Here is a 23001-nt window from a genome sequence, read left to right as displayed (position 1 = left end):
TTAAAAAATCCGTACCACCTTCTGAGTCCTCCTCTCTATGAATGAACACAACAACTCAAGATCAGCTGCACCTAATTCCATCTGAGACTGCAGCCTCATTAGTAACATCTTATACAGTCAATGAAGCTGAGGAGTTACTATCAAGGACATTTCTTTATTGCCTTTTACCAGGTCATCACAAACTATATTAATCAAGGCTAATCACAAACAGCCTTAGGAGACAGCGTCATACTAAACTGTTACTGATCTTATAGATACAGCATGGATCTTTATTTCCAATCCTAAATAAGAATATAATAAAAATAGTTTTAATGCTTGATTCATTGATTTTGTTGCACCATTTTGCTCATTAACTTTAATATTTCTGACATAACTGTAACAAAGTACTTCGGAGCAGCCAGAGCAGATCAGACCTAAGGTCAGTCTAGCCCAGTATCCTGTCTCTGCTACTGGTTGCTTCAATGAAAGGTGAAGCAGGTGGGTAGTGGATAATGAGCCCTCTAGGAAAGTTTCCTCCTCATCTCTTAGAACTAGGGTTTGTTTTATGCCTTGAAGCAGTTGAGCTGATATCCCTTCCTAAGCTGTTTATTTAATATTTACTATAACTCCTGATTATACTGTCTGTATAACTGTCCAAAGCATTTTTTAAAAATCCTGCTAAGCTGTTGTTTAATTAGCAGAAAATCTCTTTGCTGTTAAGTGTTTAGGGGCTAAGTTTTACAACAGCTATTGCAACAGAGCTAAGAGTTATCCCCCACTGTGCTGTGCTGGAAAATATTTCTAGGTTTGAATCACTTTATGCAGCCAGAAATAGCAGAGCAAATTGTAAGTGCCTTCCTCAGACAAAACTCTTGGCAGACAGAATTTCACCAGGAGTGAATGGCCCAATGAATGTTTAGTGTAGTACCTGGCATTTATTAATTACATGGGACATACTACACAATTTTTTTCTTAACTTAACTGATCAGACATTTGAGCAGAGCATTTATCACTTTCTATTCACCTATATTTCAATTATATAAAATATTAATCACAACATTTATGGATCCCTGTAAACTAAATTTCATTTTGGAGAGCTGACATTTTTAATTAAAAAAAGACTTAATTTTATTCTTAATAAAATCCTCAACAACAAACATACGTCTGAAATCTTATATTGGTTCTACAGCAGCAGCAGAACAGACAAGTGGTTAAGAAAAACTTAACAAAATTCACCACAGGCGGGGGAACCCACCGACAAAGTTTTAAATTTCAACCAAACAAGGATTTAATTCACTTCCGGGGGAGGGCAGGGTAGAGTGAAGGGGGGAATGAATCTACTCAGATTTTTAATTTAAGAAAGCTGCAAAAACATCCCTAACAAGCAGAAGTAATAGTCATCACAGACACAAAAGACAAGTTTGTAAATAGCATTATAATAGCTTAATAGTTTCTTTTGGAAACCATCATTTCAGGTTTCTAATATTAATCATTTATATCTGTGAGTAAATTACCTGTAATTCCCCTGACCCAGACAATCCCAAGGAGCACAAGGGCAGCAGAGGGGGCTCCCTTCCCTCCTTATTTCTTTTTTACTAAGACTAAGAGCAGAAAAGGGAAGAGGGGGTTGACCACACCATCCCAGTTTATAACATTGCTTTCTCTACTCTAGGTTTTGCTTATTTAACCCTTACCTCTGCCTCAGGCACACTGTTTGGCTTGTGTAGAAAAACCAACGTGGAGGACAAGCCATTTATAGAAGAAGCCCCTCCCTCAAACAAACTTATACTGATTGAACCAGTGGGGAGGGGCTAGAGATCTGTGGGTATATCTACACTTGGAGCCAGGAGTGCCATTCCCAGCCCTGGTAGACACACTCTTGCTTGCTCTCACCAAGTCAGCACACTAAAAGTAGGAGAGTAGCCATGGCAATATGGGCAGTGGTACAGGCTAACTGCCCTGAGTACAAATCCTCTGGACCCTTTGGGTGCATACTCAGGACAGTTAGCCTGGGCTGTTGCTGCTGCCTCTGCTACACTGCTACTTTTACTGTGCTAACTTGATGTGAGCAAGTGTAATTGTGTCTACTTGAGCTGGGAATCACACCCTTAAGTCCAGGTGTTGATGTGGCATAATGAACAACCCTGGGCTAGAAGTCAGTCAGCATGGATTAGCAGAGAGAGTTTTATTTGTGGGATAGAGGATAGTTTATCTGGGCTTGTCAAAACCATTTTCCAATAGCAGTTTGTTTTATGGACTCTACACAGTTTATCTTATTGTTCAAATCTACTGATTATTTGTATTCACCCTCCACCCTTATACTTACACAGCCCCCATTATCATGGTATCTGAGTACTTCACAGTCTTTAAGGTATCTATCCTCACAGCATCCCTGTACAGCAGGGCCACACAATTACTCCCATTTTACATAGAGGGAACTGAGGCATAGACAGGCTAAATGACTTACCCCAGGTCACATAGGAAGTCTGGGAAGAGCCATAAATGGAACCAGGGTCTCCAGCTAGGGACTAAACCACTGCACTTTTCTTCCTGCAGGTTTCCTGCCCTGTCGTTCACAGCTGTGTTCTTTCAGTAGTCATTATGGTGCTACTATGTGTGCATACCAGCTCAGGGTTTGTTAACGTCAGCTCATTCTCCTGCCTGACTTGTCTGTAATAGAGCACAGTGGCAAACTTTATTAAACATGGCCTTAAAAAAACATGTCGGCATCAACGTGAGATTTAAACACAATGCTATACTTTTATAACAATATTGATGTTAGTCAGTGTATTGGCTATTAGTAACTTGATAGGGTTCCTTTTAATAGCCTGGCATTATTTAGATTGTAAATTGTTCAAATTCTCTTTGGAGAATGGGCCATCTTTTTGCTCAGAGTTTGTACATGGGGTCAGCTCTGTGACTAGAAATTCTAAGTGCTACTGCAATATGAATAATACATCCACAATAGCACAGAAAGCTGGTGGACACAAATGATCATCCTTTATGTCAGTCAATCGAGATCTACTGTGCATGCAAACACTTTCACACATATACATGACTTCAAGTGCATGTGCATGTACTACAAGTACATGACTTCAGTGGAACTTCTCACAGGCCTAAAGATAGGCACTTGCAGGATCAAGTCTTTCATGATAGATGTTGCTATCTTTAAGGAGAAACCTTAACAGAATTTGGATCTATTTTTGTGTGTATATGTAAAAAAAAAAAAAATCAGATCTGCTAGGTATATTTGGGAGGGGTTGTACAGTAACCAATTGGAGAAAGATAATTTAGTTATTTAAAAAATCACTACCGTCCCTGTTTTCTATCAACTTTTTGAAGATATTCTCAGTGAAAATTCCTGTGGCAGCTTCGGTTTCATTGTGTTGCACAATATCAGTCACATCTTGTTATGTTATAGCACTGACAATTTGCAGTGTGACTGACATAATAAGAGCATGAGGCATGCATTAACATGTGAAAATGTAAAAGGATACATTTGTACACTCTTTCACTACTGGCCCTGCAATCATGATATTCATGGTATATGCAGATGCATTACTTAAGCACCAATCCTTGTAAACATTTGCAGACATGCTTAACTTATGATCAGGAGCAGTCCCATTGATTCCATAGTAAAGTTAAGTACTTGCATATGTTTTTGCAGGATCTGGGCCTTAGATGTAAGCTGTTGAGTCAAGGACCATCTCTTTGATTCAATGAATAGGGGAACAGTGTCTATCCCAGTGATGTCTTTATCCTTAATTGGGGCTTTGTGTTCTTTTGACTCTAATCAAGCCAAAAACTGGCAGTTTTGGTTGAGTTGCACAGGTTTTTTTGGTTCATTTAAACCTGCAAAGCAAAGTGCTCAGGGTCTAACCCCATATTTGGTGCTGGGAAGGAATTTTCCCCAAGATCAGATTGGCAGAGACTGTAGGGGATTTTTGCCTTCCTCAGATGCATGAGGCATGAGTCGCTTTTAGGTTTAAACTAGGGTAAATGGTGGATTGTCTGTAACTTGAAGTCTTTAAATCATGATTTGATGACTTCAGTAACTCAGCCACAGGCTAGGGGTCTATTACAGGAATAGGTGGATGAGGTTCTGTGACCTGCAATGTGCAGAAGGTCAGACTATATGATCATGATGGTCCCTTCTGACCTGAAAGACTATGTGTCTATGAAAGTCCAAATGGAAGCTCACATGGACTGAAATTGGAAAAAAGGTTCCTGCAAACCTCCTAAGGAACTGAACCCCCAGAGTTTCACAAAGCTCAATTAACCACATTGGAACGGAAAATGAAGAGCTGCAAGTGCTGCATGGCTGGAGATGTTCCTATGAAAATGCCCTGTAAGCATCAGGGACATCTCAGATGAGAAGGATATTGCAAATCCTGCTCCGAAACAGCTGCTATTTCTCATGTGATTATTCACTTGGGAACTCATGTTCCTGCACAAAGCCTAAGTAAATGAATGTTGTGTGAGTGAGCCATGCGGGCAAGTCCCAGAGCATTCACAACAATGGATGGTAGTAAGTAAGCTCAGTCCAATACAGACACTCCCATGCAGGGGTCATGCCCATGGATGCTCTGACCATGCCATAACAGCTTCCCCAGCCTGTCCACCTTCCCCCACTTCCAGATGTGCTGCCACAGAGTAGAGTATATCTACAATACACAAGAGACTGAGTCCCCACACATGAGCTGCCCTGTCCTGGCTCCTATACACAGCAGAACAAGGGTGGTTTGCTCAATTTTGGCTATGCTTGCGGGGCAAGGGAGCAGGATTTCATCCTCCCTGAATGAAGACCTGATCCTGCAAGACACTGATCATCCTCAACACCAGCCAAAAACAGCGGGAATCGACAGGGCTCAGGATAGCACAGAGTCAGTGCCTAAAGGAGGCAAAGCTAATAGATCTTAACGCTTTTGTTCCATATTTGGTTTGAAGAAAAAAATGAAAACTAATCACTGCATGGTTATCATTGTATATTTCTGCTGTTTGTTAATTTAAACACTAAAGTACAGGAGGCAGTCCTTGACTGTAAACTATAAAACAAAACAGCTGCCACAAATTAACACAAGCTGCTTCACTATGTCTTGCTTCGGTGTCAGAATTGTGGATCACTTCTAGGCTGAGTTATCAGAGTCCTTCCTCACATACTTTTGTTGTGATGTGGTTGCCCTTTCTGTGACACAGGTAACATCTCTGCTGTTTTACTGGGTTGATAAGCCAAATACACAGGTTCACTGCCTATCTTACAACAGCTGCACTACGGGATGGAGTTTTTCTCTTTCTATCTCATACACACACAGAGCTTAAACACAATTAACTTCTCCTTTGATGAATCCTTCCTCTCTGTACTCATAACACTCCCCCAGGAAATAAGAACCAATAAGTCCTACATATGAGTAGAAGGGCAAGCTATGGAAGTGACCAAATATTGTACGATGCTATATTGCAGGCCTTTGGGAAAGAAGTTAATTAAAGACCACAACAGTCCTTTGGGGAAATGTCTAATATATTGCTATTCCCGCTGAACAATGCAACATTAAGCAAACCCTCATTGCTTGGAAATTGTGAACATATTCACCATTTGGGGAAAAGTGTGTGTGTGTGTTTTGACCATAAATATAATATCTGATAAGACACATAAGGAACCTATTTTTGACAAAAGAAATTCAGTTTAACAATAGACAAGTCAGATTAGACCACACATGCTTGGCAGCAACAGAGGTTATGTCCTCCTCTGGGTTTGGAAAGTGCCTTAGCACACTATGGTGCTGCCATAATTTAAATAATAATTAATATGCAGTTCTCATTGACTTATATAAGCACCAGGGACATGCTTGATGACAAACTCAAGATTTTGAACAATACCAATATTGTGGGTCTTTGAAATCTGAACTTGAATCCACATCTTGATTTCATCAAGTGCGCTCTCTCTCTCTCTTGCTGTCTCACTCTCTGTTTTAAACCTTTCTTCCAGCAAGGAGGTACAATATAAATAATGATAGTATTCTGCATAATACAAGTTAGGGTGATCAAGCAATAAACACTCCAACAGAAGGAAACTCACAATTCTACTTGCAACTTCTCCCTGTGCTGGAAACTCTAGACCAAATGTTGTTGCATTATTGCTCTTGGGGATGAATTTTCAAAGGAATCTTAACCCAGCCCATAAGATGACAGTATCAAACAAAACGTGTACAAGCTTAATTTTACTCATTAGCTGTTTCATTGGCATAAAAATCAAGTTTACGCTCATGCACCAAAATCCATACTTTTTCTGTGGTGCTTCAAAAGAAAAACACCATCACACATGTGCAACTGGGCCACCCACAATCTGAAATAAAAATCATTTGTTTACCAAGTTTTCTTGGTATATTAAAAAAATGAACAGCCCATATGCTAAAAATAAACATATGTATATTCACTCTCTGGAATGCCTGGGGGAGTATAAGTCTCTGTCTGAACACAGCTATTGTGCCCATGATTTATCAGAGTGCGTATTACTATTTACTTTTTGTAATTTCAACAACACTCAAATGCTTGTTTCTTAACAATAATCTCACAGGAAAGAAGTAATAAGCACAAAATGATGTTTCATTCAGACCACCACAGAAATTTTATTAGCAGTTCCATCAGACTTAACTAGCTTCTTTAGTAATATAAAAATAAAATCTATATCAGAGGTTTGTCAGCCTTTGATGGATGCTTTCACTCTCAGATTGTGTTATTATTACTCTTCTTATATAGCAATATTGGCATCAGGGACTTATAGGTTATTAGACCCTATGCTACATCTGCCACAGTGCCCTGGGGCCAGAATATAGTCGTCCAAGCCAAATACTATTCCTTGCAATTACACTATGCTGTTAACTGTATACACTTAGAATGGGTTAAGTTTTACTGGAGCCTCTGTGGTTGTCTTCAAATGGGCCAAACTTAAGACCCCAGTTAGACCTATGTCTAACCCTATTGATTTTGATCCAACTGCACAGGTGAAACTGAAAGAAAATTCAACTCAAGTGTATTTCATTTGATTTCTCTGTTTGGGACTGAAATATCACTGATAATCTATATAACTTATTTACCAAGGAATCTGTAGGTTTTAAAGCAAAAGGCAGCAAATGTTAAACTGATAAGAGGAAGCATGTTTATTCATAGTGCACTGTTAGCTAGTGGAACTCATTGAACAAAATATTGCTGAGGCTAAGAGCTTGGCAACATTCAAAAAGAATTGGACATGTATATGGACAAGGAAAATATCCACAGTTACATTAGACAGGATTTTTTTAAAAAAGAGACAGTTGGGAGGGTGTGGGGGAGAAAACCCCCTGGTTCTCCACCAGGCCACAATTTGGGGGGGCTTCTTTTGTTTAGCACTTGCAGAATCCTTCTTCTGCTTGTGCTACACAAGAGTTTCTCCAAACAACCAAAGCAAAAGGGTGTTCAGTCACTTAGGCAGTCTCTCAGCCACCCCTTTGGGGGTCAGCACATCTGTAGGCTCTAGTGTCCTTGATCAGGTCTAGCATCTGTCTTCAGGCTCCCTCTTTTTAATAACCCTGTTCTGTACCTGGTTACTAGGGTCTCACTAGCGACAGGGTCCATGACCCTCTTCTTCTTTGCTGATCTAGCCCCATAGCCAGCTATCTCCAAAACATAGCGGCCTTCCCCTAAGTACTACCCTTTTCCTGGGGGTGGAGGGGCACCCTTTTGCTCCTTTTAAGCATCCTCCCTTTAAGCATCCTCCCTGCAGGCAGAGCAAGCCTTGCAGGTTGTCTAGTTAGCACTGGCTGAGCCCAGAAGAGCTCAGAGGGATATAAACCCTCATCTTCAGGGCATAAATTGACCTCAAATTGAACTGGTAAGGAATAAACTTCCACCTGTGGACAGAGGATGCCATCATTACCCACCTTATGACTGCCTTTTTCCTGTTGAAGTGCTAACCCCAAAGCATCTAATCCCAGCCAATGTCTGCAGACTAGATGAACCACAGCCTGGCAATTCCTATGTTCTATGCTCACTTACATCCTGGCCCCAAGTAAAAAAGTTTAACAATATAAATGTGAAATGTTCAGAAAACTGTCATAAACACACAGCTGGTAAAACTCATGTTGGAAATTAGAGGGGTTGGCTTGTTGACATACATATCCCTGAGAGGAGCAAAAATAGAGCAAAACAAGAGAAAGTTTGGATATTCTGGCTACCCACTCACATGCAGAACAAATTCATTGCTCTGACATATCCCCAGGAGCGAGCCAGTGTGGAGGGAGCTCATTTTGCAACTCTCATTGTTCATCCAGTTGCTGAAAGATAGAAAACAAATTCCCCCTTCTTGGAGAGCTCAAGCATTCCCGGCTGGCGCAGGACCCAAGGAACTAGGAGTGAGACTCAGAGCCTGGTCGCCCAGCTATCACGGCAGAGTACAGCACTAGCAAAGTGTGCTTAAGATTACATAAAGGAATAGAGGTGGGGCCTAAAGTATCCACCTCTACACAGAACCGTCAGCCAGTGATCCTAGGGAGAGGGGATGGAGCAGAAACAAGACTTATTCCAGTTGCAGGGCTGTAGTTGTATTTGCAAAGTCACTTTGCTCTTGCTTCACACCTAAAGGCAAGATCCCCTGCATGGAGGCTGGCGACTCAGGCTTGGGCTGGGAGGGGAGGAGAGGGAAGGAGTAGACTTGGCTTTGTGTAAGGGAGCAAGTTAAACTTTCTCTGGCGGCCATAAAGGCCTCACGCGTTAGCAGAAGAGATGAAATAGTAGACTTGGGCAACAGACACCATTTTCTCTCAGCGTTATTTCTGAATGCTCTTCCACCCTGCACATTGCTCCGACAGAGGCACAAAGCCAAAGAATCAATACAGGCAAGGTATGAAGCAAATATCTGGCAGTATCAAAGTGTAGTGTCAAGTTATGCTAATAGATTGACTGACGTACTTTCAAGTATTAAGCTTGAAAGCAATCTGGGAAACATAGCTACTGTTCACCTGTAAAATCTAACTTCTGATCAACCAGTGTGATAGAAAGGAACTAAGAGGCCATCAAGCTGCCTTGAAATTATGATTTTCATAGTGAAGCAATTAGGAAAAAGTTCACATTTCTAATAATGGAAAAGATGTGTGATTGCTAAGTCTGCTGACATTAATAAAGCAGGATTTTTAACAACTACAATGTGGCATTTCTGGAAAATAAACCCCATGGACACCTTTTATTTGATCTGTGTATATGGAATAATATTTTTACAGTAAGTTAGCAAAGTAAATTGACATAACCAGAGAGAATAAGTCATATGCATAGAAAATATTTTAAAAATTAAGCTGCACAGAAAACTGTACTTTGTACAATACAAGAGACATTGGCATATTGTTGTGGCTTACTATAAGAAATAGAATAATTAAATATTTCAGATCAAACCAAGAGACAGGCAAAGATGACCTGAAAAATGCAAAGAGACTGAAAGCATAAATCATGATTACAACCCATATAATCTTTGACCTCAGCATCAGCTACAAAGTTCAAAGGTGATTGCATTATGTATTTATTGCTTGGCTAAGCCATTATTCATTGGTCTTCATTCTAAGACCTAGATCTGATGGCAGCACTGGTGGAGAAACACTGTATGTGAGAAATGTATCTTGATATCTTTCGTCTACAGCATGGTATGGCTAATTTGTCTTACGTTTGCCTTCTTGATTTATAGCAGCTTCCTACAAATGAAGATTTACAATGCAATGGAAAATGGAGAAGAGCGAGCAAAGTGCAAACCTACACACTGAGTGTCAAGGAGAGTCTTCTGTATTCTTTATCTCCTTCAAAAGACCTGTTCATTGATTTTAATATCTGCAAGCAAAAGAGATAACAGGTTTTTATTGACAAAGCACCTATGCACTCCAGCCGTAATCCTGTGCTATGTATAATGTGCATCAGCAGCAGGTTCAAAAGTGATGAGTAGGATAAGGAATGCAGAGGAACCTCAGCCTGCACTGCTGGAAATGCAACACTGTTGTCTCCACGTTATTCCTACCTAATAGAAGGAGTAAGACAATATTAGAACATGTAGCTGAGTGATTCATTTGCATGCTAAGATCACATTGAAGCCTTCAGACATGACCATTCTCCTCCCATGTCCCATCTCTTTTTGACCCTCTGCTTTTAGAGTAAGACAGAGGATCACACCCGGGGCTCAAGACTTATTGCTTCTCATTGCAGGACGCATTGTGGCCCATGCTTAACCCTAGTCACATCTACACAGTCTGCTCATATTTGCATTCCCTATGGCACACCACACAAGGACTTGCAGTATCAAGGCCAAGATGAACTTGGTTGGACGGTCCACATGAAGTAAATTGGCATGTTCAGTCCAGAAAACCAAACCCATGGGCACTTACCATCACACTCGGTGGTGAGTTTCAGCATTTAAAGAATGAAGGGCCTTGCAGGATGAAATACCCTCTGAGCTAGAGGTGGCCCCTTCAGATTAGGGCAGTTTGCCCTGCAATGCTATCACTGCGCTTGTTTTATGGCTGAAGGAAAGGACTTCAGCCTCCACGGTGGTCAGTTTCCTTTGGGTAAAATTGACCCCTACACAGAAGGGCAGTATAAAATCTATGCAGCACTTAAATTCCATAGAAACCCCCAAAAGAGAACATAAGTGGTGTCTTGTAGTCCTTGTGCTGGCACGCAGCACAAGGAGACACGTAACCCTTGGTGACCATTTCTCTAAGAAAGAAAAAGAAAAATGAACCCTGCTATCTGTGTTTATCTGTTGTCTAGTGCAATCTGCTCAGGATAATTACAAAAAGCCTTGGCTTTTGTTTTTCTTTAACAATCAAGGCACAGAGATAATAAACCAAAAGCTTTTTGTACATGTTCTGAAATATTCTACCAGAGACAGTTTTCTAGACATTCGACTTCCAGCTCTGTTTAGACAGAAATAATCACTAAATCCTAAAACAAAGCCAATAATAGATGCTAAAAGATATTAAATCCATAGCTCCTATGTGTCCTACTTTAAAAATGAATCAATTTCTATCATTTTTTTTAATAAAAATACCACTATTGGTTTTGATTAAGACATCACCGTTGGGAACAGCCACATGTAGTTACTAATTTTTTTTAACTTATCTTTTATTGACTCTGTAATGGCAAATAATCTCCCTTCAGCCTGATTACTTCTGGTCCCCAGCATAAAAATAATATAGTAAACCATATAGTTTATTATAACCACATTTTTCTTTTCCCTTTCCCTGTAATATTAAAAGGGTAGCCATAATATATGCGTAGAGATCTTTAAACATTATTCAAGCAAAGGCTCAACATGAAAAAAGTTTGTACTGTATAATTCATTCTATAAATTTCACTTTTTTTCCTTCCCATGAAGTGTCCACAAGCCGGTGGCATTTTTCTCTAAATGTATTCGTTATTCAAAAAAGCAGTGTTCCCAGGAAGAAGAAGTCTTGGTGGCTCCACTCTCTTCTTTTCAATTCGGCCATGGGGTGAACAATCTGTCACCTTTCTGTCTAAGACAACTAGGAAAACCCAAGTTAACTCCCCCACCACTTAGCAGCTTTGACATGACTTTTGTTTATTTCATACTACACTCCTCTCAGCTGATCTCCCCTCTGGCCAAAACCAATGTCTTCAATACATGCAAAGTTCTGCTCATCTCCACAGCGAGGCTAATTTACTCAGACATTAGCTCCTGGCAAAGTTTCAAATGTAACCACATTAAAAGCTCTCAGCCTTCGGACTTTTAGCTCTCTTCAAGACCTGTTGATATTTTGCTCTTTACTGCAAAAGCTCATGGTGAGAGTCAGCATGTTTGTACCTACACAAATCTTCATGTGAGAAGCTTTGCGGAGGGAAGGGAGCTTTCCGGGGGAGGGGGGGGCTCCTAATCCATAAGGCACCCAAATACGTGGCCTGAATCACAAAACCTCTGAGCACTCAGAAGCTCTTATAGACTCCAAGGGGAGCTACTGCGGGTGCTCAGCCCTTTTGAAATTCAGGCTACTTATTTAAGTGCCCAAATATAGAATTAAGAGCCTATGACAGTGGTCCCCAACGTGGTGCCTGTGGGCACCATGGCGCCCGCCAGGGTATTTATGTGTGCCCGCCTAGTGCCCAGCAGGGGAGAGAATCCATGGCCCTGCACCTGCCGGGGACAGAGAACTCAGGCTGCAGGCACAGTGTTCTCTGTTCCTGGCAGGTGTGGGGCCTGCCTAGAGCTCCACAGGAGAGAGAAGCTGCAGCCCCGCGTCTGCCAAGGACAGAGAGCTCTGGGGCTGCAGGCTGTGGGCGCTGGCATTCTCAGTCACTGGCAGGCACAGGACTCACCTAGTTCCCAGCAGGGGAGAGAATCCAGGCCCCCGCGCCTGTTGGGGACAGAGTACTCTGGGGCTGCGGGCGCTGGTATTCTCTGTCCTCGCGGCTTCTCTCTGGCTTCTCTCTTTTCTCTGGATTCATATATTTTGTAATATTAAATATGATTTTTTTGTATTGCTTAATGTACAAATACAAAATAAGCCTTGAAAAATTGTTGGTGCCTGCCACACTCTTCTGAAAACATGAATGTGCTACTGGTCACAAAAAGGTTGGGGACCCCTGGCCTAAGATTAGCTGTTAAAATCTTTTTTGGGGATCACAGAATATCAGGGTTGAAAGGGACCACAGGAAGTCATCTAGTCCAACCCCCTGCTTAGAGTAGGACCAATCCCCAGACAGATTTTTGCCGCAGATCCCTAAATGGCCCCCTCAAGGATTGAGTTCATAACCCTGGTTTTAGCAGAGCCAATGCTCAAGCCACTGAGCTATCTCTCCCCCTTGAGCCCCTGTCCATCCTGGATGATATTTGGGTGTCTTGAGTTTTTAGACTTTCAGTCTAGACTGATTCCTATTTTTTTTTTTAATGGAGCTAGGTTTTCTGACAGTTCCAGTGTCTGATTTCTCCACCAGTTGAAACTTATTTTAACAGCATCCCATACTTTGGCATACATTCTGAAACACAGAAAGCTTTTAAGGCCCCATCACCAGAATTCCCAAGCTCCCTTAGCCTTCTCCTTCCTCATCCACTGAGAAAGTCTTTCAGAATACACCAGCTTTTCCTAGAGACACCTGTGCCTGAAAGTGTCCAGAGAAGAAAGGGTAAAATGAATGCCCCATTATGGCTGGTCACAAAAGCAAGAACTGTCAACTAAGTGTCAGCAGCGAGAAGAAAACATTCAGACAGTATCAGTCTCCCTAAGCATTAATTGCCTGAAGTCATAACAAGAAGAAAATCCACACTGGTAATGGTCCTTTTTTATATTGATTCACAAAATCCCTGTGGAGCTGTTTACACTTTCTGCCAGACAAGTGTCAACTGAACAAGAGGGGGTGAACATCTAGGGTCTACAATAAGATGCTACTTAGTGAGGAAATACAAGAGGCAGCTAGTAAAGGCCACATAGGGGGTTAAGTGGGTTTCTGAAAGGCTGAGAGTGAGGAGTTGCAGGAAAGAGATGCTTAGAAAGGACGCTGTTGTCATTCCGTCAAGTCAGCTTCTATCTACCCAGAGTACGGCTCTGCCTCCCAATCCCACAGCAGTGCATGGAGAAGGAAGGAAGGACACACACAGACCTCCCCCTGTAATGCAGAATAGTTCAAGTAGGTGATTATTTGTTTAGTTATTATTAATACTTTGCCCTTCTATAGCACCTTCCATCAAAGGCTCTCAGAGAATTTTATAAACCATAATTAAGCCTCACCCATTTTACACAAACAGATTTAGGGCTTATTCTCCACTACAGGGAGATGGACACTACCGCAATCGATGGAGCAGGGGTCAATTTAGCGAGGCTAGTGAAGACCCGTTAAATCGATGGCAGAGCACTCTCTGGTCGACCCTGGTACTCCACCTCTCCAAGAAGAGTACAGTAAGTTGACTGGATAGTGTCTCCCATTGACGCAGTGCAATGAAGACACGAAGGTAAGTCGACTTATGTTACATCAACTCCAGCTACGTTATTGTGTACTTAGATTGCCAGAAAGACTTTGACAAGGTCCCTCACCAAAGGCTCTTATGTAAATTAAGTTATCATGGGATAAGAGTGAAGATCCTTTCATGGATTAAGAACAAAGGGTAGGAATAAATGGTAAATTCTCAGAATGGAGAGGGGTAACTAATGGTGTTCTCCAAGGACCAGTCCTAGGACCAATCCTATTCAATTTATTCATAAATGATCTGGAGAAAGGGGTAAAATGTGAGGTGGCAAAGTTTGCAGATGATACTAATCTGCTCAAGATAGTTAAGACCAAAGCAGACTGTGAAGAACTTCAAAAAATCTCACAAAACTAAATGATTGGGCAACAAAATGGCAAATGAAATTTAATGTGGATAAATGTAAAGTAATGCACATTGGAAAAAATAACCCCAACTATACATACAATATGATGGGGGTTAACTTAGCTACAACTGATCAGGAAAGAGATCTTGGAGCCATTGTGGATAGTTCTCTGAAGATGCCCACACAGTGTGCAGTGGCAGTCAAAAAAGCAAACAGGATGTTAGGAATCATTAAAAAAGGGATAGAGAATAAGATGGAGAATATCTTATTGCCTTTATATAAATCCATGGTAAGCCCATATCTTGAATACTCATACAGATGTGGTCTCCTCATGTCAAAAAAGATATACTGGCATTAGAAAAGGTTCAGAGGACAACTAAAATGATTAGGGGTTTGGAACGGGTCCCATATGAGGGGAGATTAAAGAGGCTAGGACTTTTCAGCTTGGAAAAGAGGAGGCTAAGGGGGGATCTGATAGAGGTATATAAAATCATGAGTGGTGTGGAGAAAGTGAGTAAGGAAAAGTTATTTACTTGTTCCCATAATATAAGTACTAGGGGACACCAAATAAAATTAATGGGCAGCAGGTTTAACACAAATAAAAGAAAGTTCTTCTTCACACAGCCCACAGTCAACCTGTGATACTCCTTGCCTGAGGAGGTTGTGAAGGCTAGGACTATAACAGCATTTAAAAGAGAACTGGATAAATTCATGGAGGTTAAGTCCATTAATGGCTATTAGCCAAGATGGGTAAGGAATGGTGTCCCCTAGCCTCTGTTTGTCAGAGGGTGGAGACAGATGGCAGGAGAGAGATCACTTGATCATTACCTGTTAGGTTCATTCCCTCTGGGGCACCTAGCATTGGCCACTGTCAGTAGACAGGATACCGGGCTGGACAGACCTTTGGTCTGACACAGTATGGCCATTTTTATGTTCTTTTGTTATTCATGTAGCTAGAGTAGTGTAACTTAGGTTGATTTACCCAGTAGTGAAGACAAGCCCTTAGCAAAGTTAAGTGCTGTGTCCAATGTCACCGTGTCAAAGCTAGGAATAGAGCCCAGGGTTAACCCAGAGTTCTTCCGTTGGAGCATTAGAGCCTCTCCCTATCTTGACTGGCGGATGATTTGGGATTCAATTCCCCAAAGACTTATGCATGCTCAGTGAAGCTTGTCTTCAAGTTCCCCAAAGAGGACTACTCATGAATTCCCACCGCAATTGATGGGAATGTTCATGTGTGTAACATTATGGGCTTAAGCACGTGTGAGACTGGAACCTTGGTTTATGAGGTAGAGGGCAGGCAGGGGAGACACTTTATTTCTATTTATGAACCTAGCCAAACAGAATGATCAACACTCATTTGCCCCAAATCACAAGAGGTGAGGCTGTTTAATACATGAAAGCACAGAGGCTGCTTCAGCTATAATGCCATGAAACAAGGGACTGGTTTTATTACCCGAAGCCAGGAGAATTAAGTTGTAACCAAGAGAACTGGCTCCCAGACATGGCTATAATTCTGCAAAACATATGCAAATATTCAACTCTCTCCTGTACTATTAGAAAATTAAGTACCGGAAACCTTAAAACCATGAGAAGAAATTAAACAGTTCTCACAGAATGAAAAATTATTGTACTTTGTAGGTGAATGGGTGTTTTGTTGCTGTTGTTCTCAGCACAGCCAGACAATACAGAGAACAATCGCTGTAAAAATCATTTATGCTATATGGTTCCTGGTGTAGTTACCCAACCTCCCTTCAGGGCAGTTATTTGCAGTATTTACATTTTTTACTAAATTATCAAGTGAAAAATCCAATTGTTCCTAATGATATTCACTCTGTGTGTCTCCCATTCTCATATATGAGAAAGGGTTTATTATCCATTTGTAGTAATTAAGGCACTGATGTTATATGGATCCATAAAAACAACTTCATTAAGCCAACAAAGAGATTTTTATCAAAATTACATCTGCAAAATATTTATTTAAAAATAAAAGCTGAATTCAAATGTGTAGCAAAAAGATGGTTTGAAGAGAAATATAGCATCAGAGAACCTACAGTGTTCTTAGAACTGGCCAAAAATACAACTATATATCCTGTGAAATAGTTATATTGCTGGCTGCAAGGAAATGAAGTAATTAACCAGCTAAAAATGTCAATGCGATATTATCAGTTTGATGACACTGCCCATTAGTATTTGAGCTTCACTGTTGTAAAATGTTTAAGTAGCTGTTTAATTGAAGTACAAGGCAAGATATTATGGTCAAAACTGGAAAAGAAAAAATCTTTCAACAACTTTGCATGATTTGTTACCGAGATATTGAACATGTTATTAGATCTATGACTGAAAGCTGATGTTCCATACTAGTGCTTTTATAAGAGAGACCCATTCAACAATCATTTTATATCATGCATGGAAGGTTAGGAATTGCATATCTCCATCCAGTCAAGTAATTCGTTAGAAAATCCATCAAAGGAAAGGACGGGTTTTTGCTTTCTCTGCCAGATCATCCCTCTTAGTGCTGTTCAGAAGTAAAGGTTTCATTATGGGGCTTCTTTATGCATAAGAGCATGCTCAACTGATGTCAAAACATGCCTCTCACACAGAGATGAGTGAATATTTGGTTCTTCAGTTTGGTGGCTGAATTTAAAAAATCCACAGAAAATTTTCGTTTTGAATTGAATCAAACCTAAAATTTTTCAGTTTTTCATTTCATTACAATGTTTATTTCTATTTTGTTCTGTTTGAGAGCATTTTATAACCTGTTTAAAAGAGATCTAGCTACATTTCTAAACAAACCATCATTTTGAAAGAGTCAAAACATTTTGAAATTCTCAATATTAAATGAACCATTATGACTTTTTCAACAACAAAAAGAAAAATTCCATTGTGCAACTATTTGCCAAATTCATAATTTTTTGCCATTTGCAGCAAATAAAACATGACTGAAAAATTTCACCCGGCTCTACTCTCCCAGCCTTGGGAGCTTGGTATGGTGTACCCAGTGCTGACCAGGGACAAAAATGGATATGCTGGCCACTATGTTCACAGTCTCCTATGAAATTGACCTACAGCAGAGAAGCCCAAATTATCATCCTTTTCAAACCTAGGGCTAAGTAGAATATCATGGAGTAAGGCCTCAATCCAGCAAGATATTTAAGCATGTGCATCACTTTAAGCAAATGTCTAGTCCCATTGATTTCAGTGGAGCTCCTCTTGTGCTCAAAAGTATAGTACCACAAGACGACATGCACCTACTTAACTAATTTACTGAAGCAGGACCTTAAATCCACAAAGTTCTGCACCACCCACAGCAGGCAAGTCAGCATTAGATACTGGTGTTTCCAAAATAACTTTTTTCCCAAAATGTATGGTTTGCAGGACATTTCAAAATATCTAAACTTTCTGCAAACTTGAAATCCCAAGTTTTAGCCAGCTCTACTCACTTGAGCCCCTGAACAAGACTATGGTGTCTCAATTTTCACAAAAAAGAAAAGTAGTTAAGAAGGAAGAACTACACAATAAGAAAGCTAACAGAAGATGCATTAAAATGTAATGAGTTGTCCTATTTCTTCCCCTCCACCCTCACTACTTCCATTACCACCACCTAAAGTGTCATACTGAAGAAATCTGGGTTCCAGCGAATCAGAAAAGATGTTCCTGGACACGCCTGACTTCACTGTCATTCCATCAGCCAGCCAGAAGGGATCACATTCCTTTAATTGCTAGACTGTGCTCTCTCCCAGCAAAGTTCACTAGCTTTGTGGCACCCCTGTGTCAACCTAGAAAACTGCAGACCCGCACTCAGGGTATGTCTACACCATAGCAGCACAGCTATGGCTCTGCAACTGTGACATTGCAGCACCATAGTGTAGATACATCCTTCATCACCTGAAGGGGTTTTTCCTGCAATGTCGCTAATCCACCTTTCTGAGAGGTGGGTAACTAGGTCAACAGAAGAATTCTGTCAACAGTGGGAATTGAGTTGACCGACTATGTTGCACAGGGCATACAAATTTTCACAGCCCTGAGCAATGTAGCTAGGTCAATCTAATTTTTAGGTGTAGACCATGCCTCAGATCCTTGTAGCAGTACTTTGCACTCACAGAATAAAAATCAAACTAGCCTGTTTTCACATTTGACTTTGGTGTGATAATTACTGAGTCATTCACATGTAAAAGCAGTCCCATAAATATAATCTTGGATGGATCCTATCTGAAGCAGCTTGTAAACCCTAATGATGGTGGTGTACACATTCCAGATGTAAGGGCCTGATCCAACTCCCATTGAAGCCAATGGGTTCAGTGTGATTTGGACTGAGTCTTTAAGAAAAACCGTATGTTTGCTTTCTGGACTGTTCTATAGTACGCTCCCAAAAATCTTAGTTAAAATGTTGTACAAAATCTGTTTAATGGTTTAATTTCATGATGCATATTACACTGTACAAATTGGATTACTAATTATCTACTTAATTTATATGAAGTTTTACTTCTATAAAGCAAATTATTTGCATATATATTAACCACAGTATGCACATGAAATAGGACTTCAGAAAGTGTTATGCATTAACTCTCTATAATAAAGTTTGATTTTATATCTTAAGTCAACAGGGAGAGCTACTGGGACTGTTTCTGACTCCAAGCTTTGACAATGCCTAACATAATGGGTCCCTGATCCTGGCTGGGACCTATAGGAAGATATAAAATACAGATATAAATAATAAATTTTCCTGATTTTATTATTTAGGCTTTTTTGTTACATAACATCATTTCCCACAATGCATCCTTAAAATCGACTAGAGATAAATTTGCTTAATTACCCTACATTTCTACCACCAAAATTACCTTTTCCACCAGGATTTTCTGGCTGTTTTTTTGTTTGTTTGTTTTAAATTTAATTAAAACTTCTCCTTTAAATTAGAAAAATATAGCGCACTGGGGAACCAAATATATAAGGGTGACATTTTCAAAAGCCTTCAGTATTTGACCTAGCTCTGCTCCAATAAAAGTCAACTATTGAATGTTGAAAGTTAACCTGTCTTCAAAGGGCAGTGTCTTTTAGAGCTTGCGAGTTTTTTCATAATGACTCACGAGTGGTGGAAACTCCACAAGTCTTGTAACCTAAAAATAAAAACAGATTTAAATTCAAATAAGCAGTTTAAAAAATAAAGTTTCTATGGTTCAGTATGAGCCAGTGATGAAATTTTTCAAAATCCCCAGGACACAGGGTGCTGAGTGGAGCTGTGCGAGTAACGAATTGTTTGGTTTCCTGGCCAACCTAAAAAAAATGAAAAAAATTAAAATAGTTTAGGGTTGAACAAAACATTTCATTTTGTTTGAGGGTTGGGCTTTTTCTTTAATTTTAAAAACAAAATTGAAGTAAATGTCTAAACAAAAAGATGTTTTGAATAAAAAAAATCAAAATGAATCACTTCTGTTTTGCGGGGAATTTTTTTTTTGGGGGAGTTCCCCAATCAAAATAATGTGGTGAATTTGACAAATATTTGTGAAATGTTCTGGTCAAGAGGAATCTGCATTTTGGGGCCAAAAAAAAAAGTTTAATTGGAACATTTTCAATGAGGCTACTCCGAAGTTATTTGGGTGCTTTTAAAAATATTGCCTAAACTGGCCTAATTCTGCTCTGATAGAAGTAAATGGCAAGACTCTCACTGATTTCAGTGGGAACAAGAGCTGGCCAAATTTTACTAACTTCTTTTAGAATATATGGTTACCTCAAAATATTCAGATTACATCCTCCACTGGGAACTAGAGACTAGCAAAACTGGCAGCAGTTCTGCAAAACTCAAACCATGTTTTTTATCTGAGTCCTTCTTATTGGAACCCACCAAATTTGGGGGGTTGGTGAAATGATGCACGTTCTGATCCAGGTCTAGAAACTGGCAAAACCAGGCGTGGTTTTTTAATTCAGATAGATTCATATTTTGGAAAGCTGTAATTTGGGAAAGGCGTGCAGGTCAAATGGTTATATACATGAAAACCACACACTCCTTTCCCCAGTAATAGTTTGTAGGTTAAACTATTACTGGGGAAAGGAGTGTGTGGTTTTCATGTTTCCCATTGGGAATGCTCTTTGGGGCTATATCATGATGTAACAATTGTTGCATTGTCCCCTGACCAGGCCACGAGGGAGACTGCGACTCACAATTTCCTATGTGCCTGGGGGAGCAATGGATCAACCCTGATTGGTACCCAGCACGCTGTGCACAGCTCGATATGCCAATAGAGCTACGCTGCTGGAAACCTTGAGGTGTCAGCCTTGGCTCCAACCACTTCCACCCACCTGTTGGAAAGAGAACATAGCAATTCTGTGGAGCCTGCTTCCGCTCCCTGTAATGCATGTAGCTGACACCAGGGAGTAAGGGGTCGCCCCACACCTCCTTGTGCTACCATGCAGACCAGGTTATGATTTGACCCTTTGTATGTATCTGCTTAAAACTTGCTATTTAGTTGAGATCCTGGCAGGCAAGACCATTTTTAATTCATCCCAGAAACTAAAGGTGAGCTGGCTCAAGGTCCACCTGTGCCTACTCCCTAGGACTGGAGAAAATCAATCACATGCGGTATGCTAGCATGATCCTAACAGATGATTCCTGCTCAGGGCTCCAAGAAAGAATGGTAGAAAACCCTGAGTCCCCACCAATATGCCCTGCTATGGGAAATTTATTTCCCAACTCCAATTCTAACAATCAGTTCAACCCTGTGCACATGAGCAATCAATCATCAGGTTAATTATATCAAAGAGGCACATCTCCTCACGCACACATAAATATTAATGATACATAGGTATGGAACAAGAGAAGAGTAACCCTATAAATAGGGCCCCGATACAGCAGTGCACTTAAGAATAGTCCCATTAGTCCCGATCTGCAATGAGACCTGCGCAGAAGAACTGCTGAGCCTGCACCAAACTCCACTGAGGTCTAACACAAGGGTCCACCTGCATTCATCTCAGTGCATGATTGGGTACTATGTACATGCTTAAAGTTAAGTGTCTGCTTAAGCGATTTGCTGGGCTGGGTGCTGGATGAGTAAATGCAGCAGGTGAGAACATTCATATCTGTTTTGATTGCATGTCACTCAGCATTGCAGCTAAGACAAAATGTAATTCCAGAAAGGATTTTGTATTTATTTTTTTTTTTAGAAAAGTAATATTCAGTTCATCCTAAAGCAATTAATTAGAATCATTCCATTTCTCCCCTCAGAGCTCATCATTGTCTCTGCAGCTGAACAAAGCTCACGGTACAAAATGGAATACATGCAACCACCATGATTCTATTAATCAAAACTATGTTAAACCACTTCAAAGCCAATATCATGAATATTTCACCTTCACTGCTGTGAGCTTCATTTGGAACACTTAAATGTTCGTGCTGAGAAGTAGCAACATGGTGCTTTTTATTAGAGACTTGGAAGCTTTAGCTGCGGGCAAGTTAACAGCCTTAGCATCTATTCTAGCCCTCAGCAAGCAGGTAGTTATTGCTATTTTCTATAAATCACTTCTGATTTAAACACTGACCAAGAACTTGTTTATTAAAATTATTTTTAATATATTTCTACTTTTTTTTATTCACACAAAGGCCTTTTTCCTTAATAAGTACTAGATAGTAACTATGGGCCCGATCCTGGAACAATTACTCACACACACAATCCCTCTGACACCAATGGGACTGCTCGAATGAGTAAGGACTACTCATGTGAGTAAAAATGTCCAGGTCAGGCTCTATATGTCAAGTTTCCATGTGTCTGTTTCTGAAAACAAAGACTTGGGTCTTTCAAGGGCATGATCCACAGCCCACTGAAGTCAGTGGAAAGCCTCCCATTTGCTTCAGCAGTTTTTGGATTAGTTCTCTAGGGCCATAATCTGCTCTAACCTATACTGGTGTAAATCCACTGACATGGAAAAATTACTCTAGATTTACACTGGTGTGAAGAAGAGCAGAATTTGGCCCTTAATGTTGTTTTACACTTAATGTCTAATCAGCACTTAATCTAATAGGATTAAAGGCTAGAAGGCGGGGGGGAGGCTGATCTTTGTTGGTTTTTTTTAAACCTCACATCACTCACTTTGATATATTGATGCACTGGCCTCTGCATTGAACTGCATCTTTATGAAAAGCAAAGAAAACACTCTTATTCTTAAGCCAGAGATAAAAATCGCACCTGCTTTGTGTGAAATGCTCAGCATGGTATTGCCAGTAACAGTACTTAGGAACATAACTGCTCAAATTATTTGCTATAATGGTGCTATTCTATGGTTCCCAGCAGAATTGGAATTGCTGAACATTGCAGTCTTCACAAGTAAAGAAAAGCTAGTATGGTGCTTATGTGAAAATTCATTATATTTCTGCTACCAAGGGAATAGTTTCCTCCTGTGATAATCCAAAATGTAAAACACATTGAGTGTTAAGACTTCTGAATATAAAATAAAATTGGTGTGAATAAATGATTATTTATATAAAAAATGCACAGTCAGAACATCTGCTACATATGTAGGACCATAAAATTTAACCATTTCACTGCTCTGCAAGAACAGCAGCCCACTGTAAGATATGGTCCATTCCCAATCACTCATACTAGCTCTGATCCCTCATTAGCTATAATAAAAGATTATTTCTTAATGGATACAGGTTTTTTTATTCTACTTGTCTTTTATAAACCTGTTTACTTATAAACTCACA

General features: G+C 40.2%; 1 protein-coding gene across 1 annotated transcript in view; it reads right to left on the bottom strand.

The window, feature by feature from the left end:
• GXYLT2 (glucoside xylosyltransferase 2) overlaps positions 1–23001 on the bottom strand; it is a 730828-nt gene that overhangs the window by 571300 nt on the left and 136527 nt on the right. The window lies entirely within an intron of this gene.

This window comes from Gopherus flavomarginatus, chromosome 6 (genome assembly GCF_025201925.1).
Source record: "Gopherus flavomarginatus isolate rGopFla2 chromosome 6, rGopFla2.mat.asm, whole genome shotgun sequence".
In the NCBI taxonomy this organism is placed as follows: Eukaryota; Metazoa; Chordata; order Testudines; family Testudinidae; genus Gopherus; species Gopherus flavomarginatus.
This window is presented reverse-complemented; position numbering and strand designations above follow the sequence as displayed.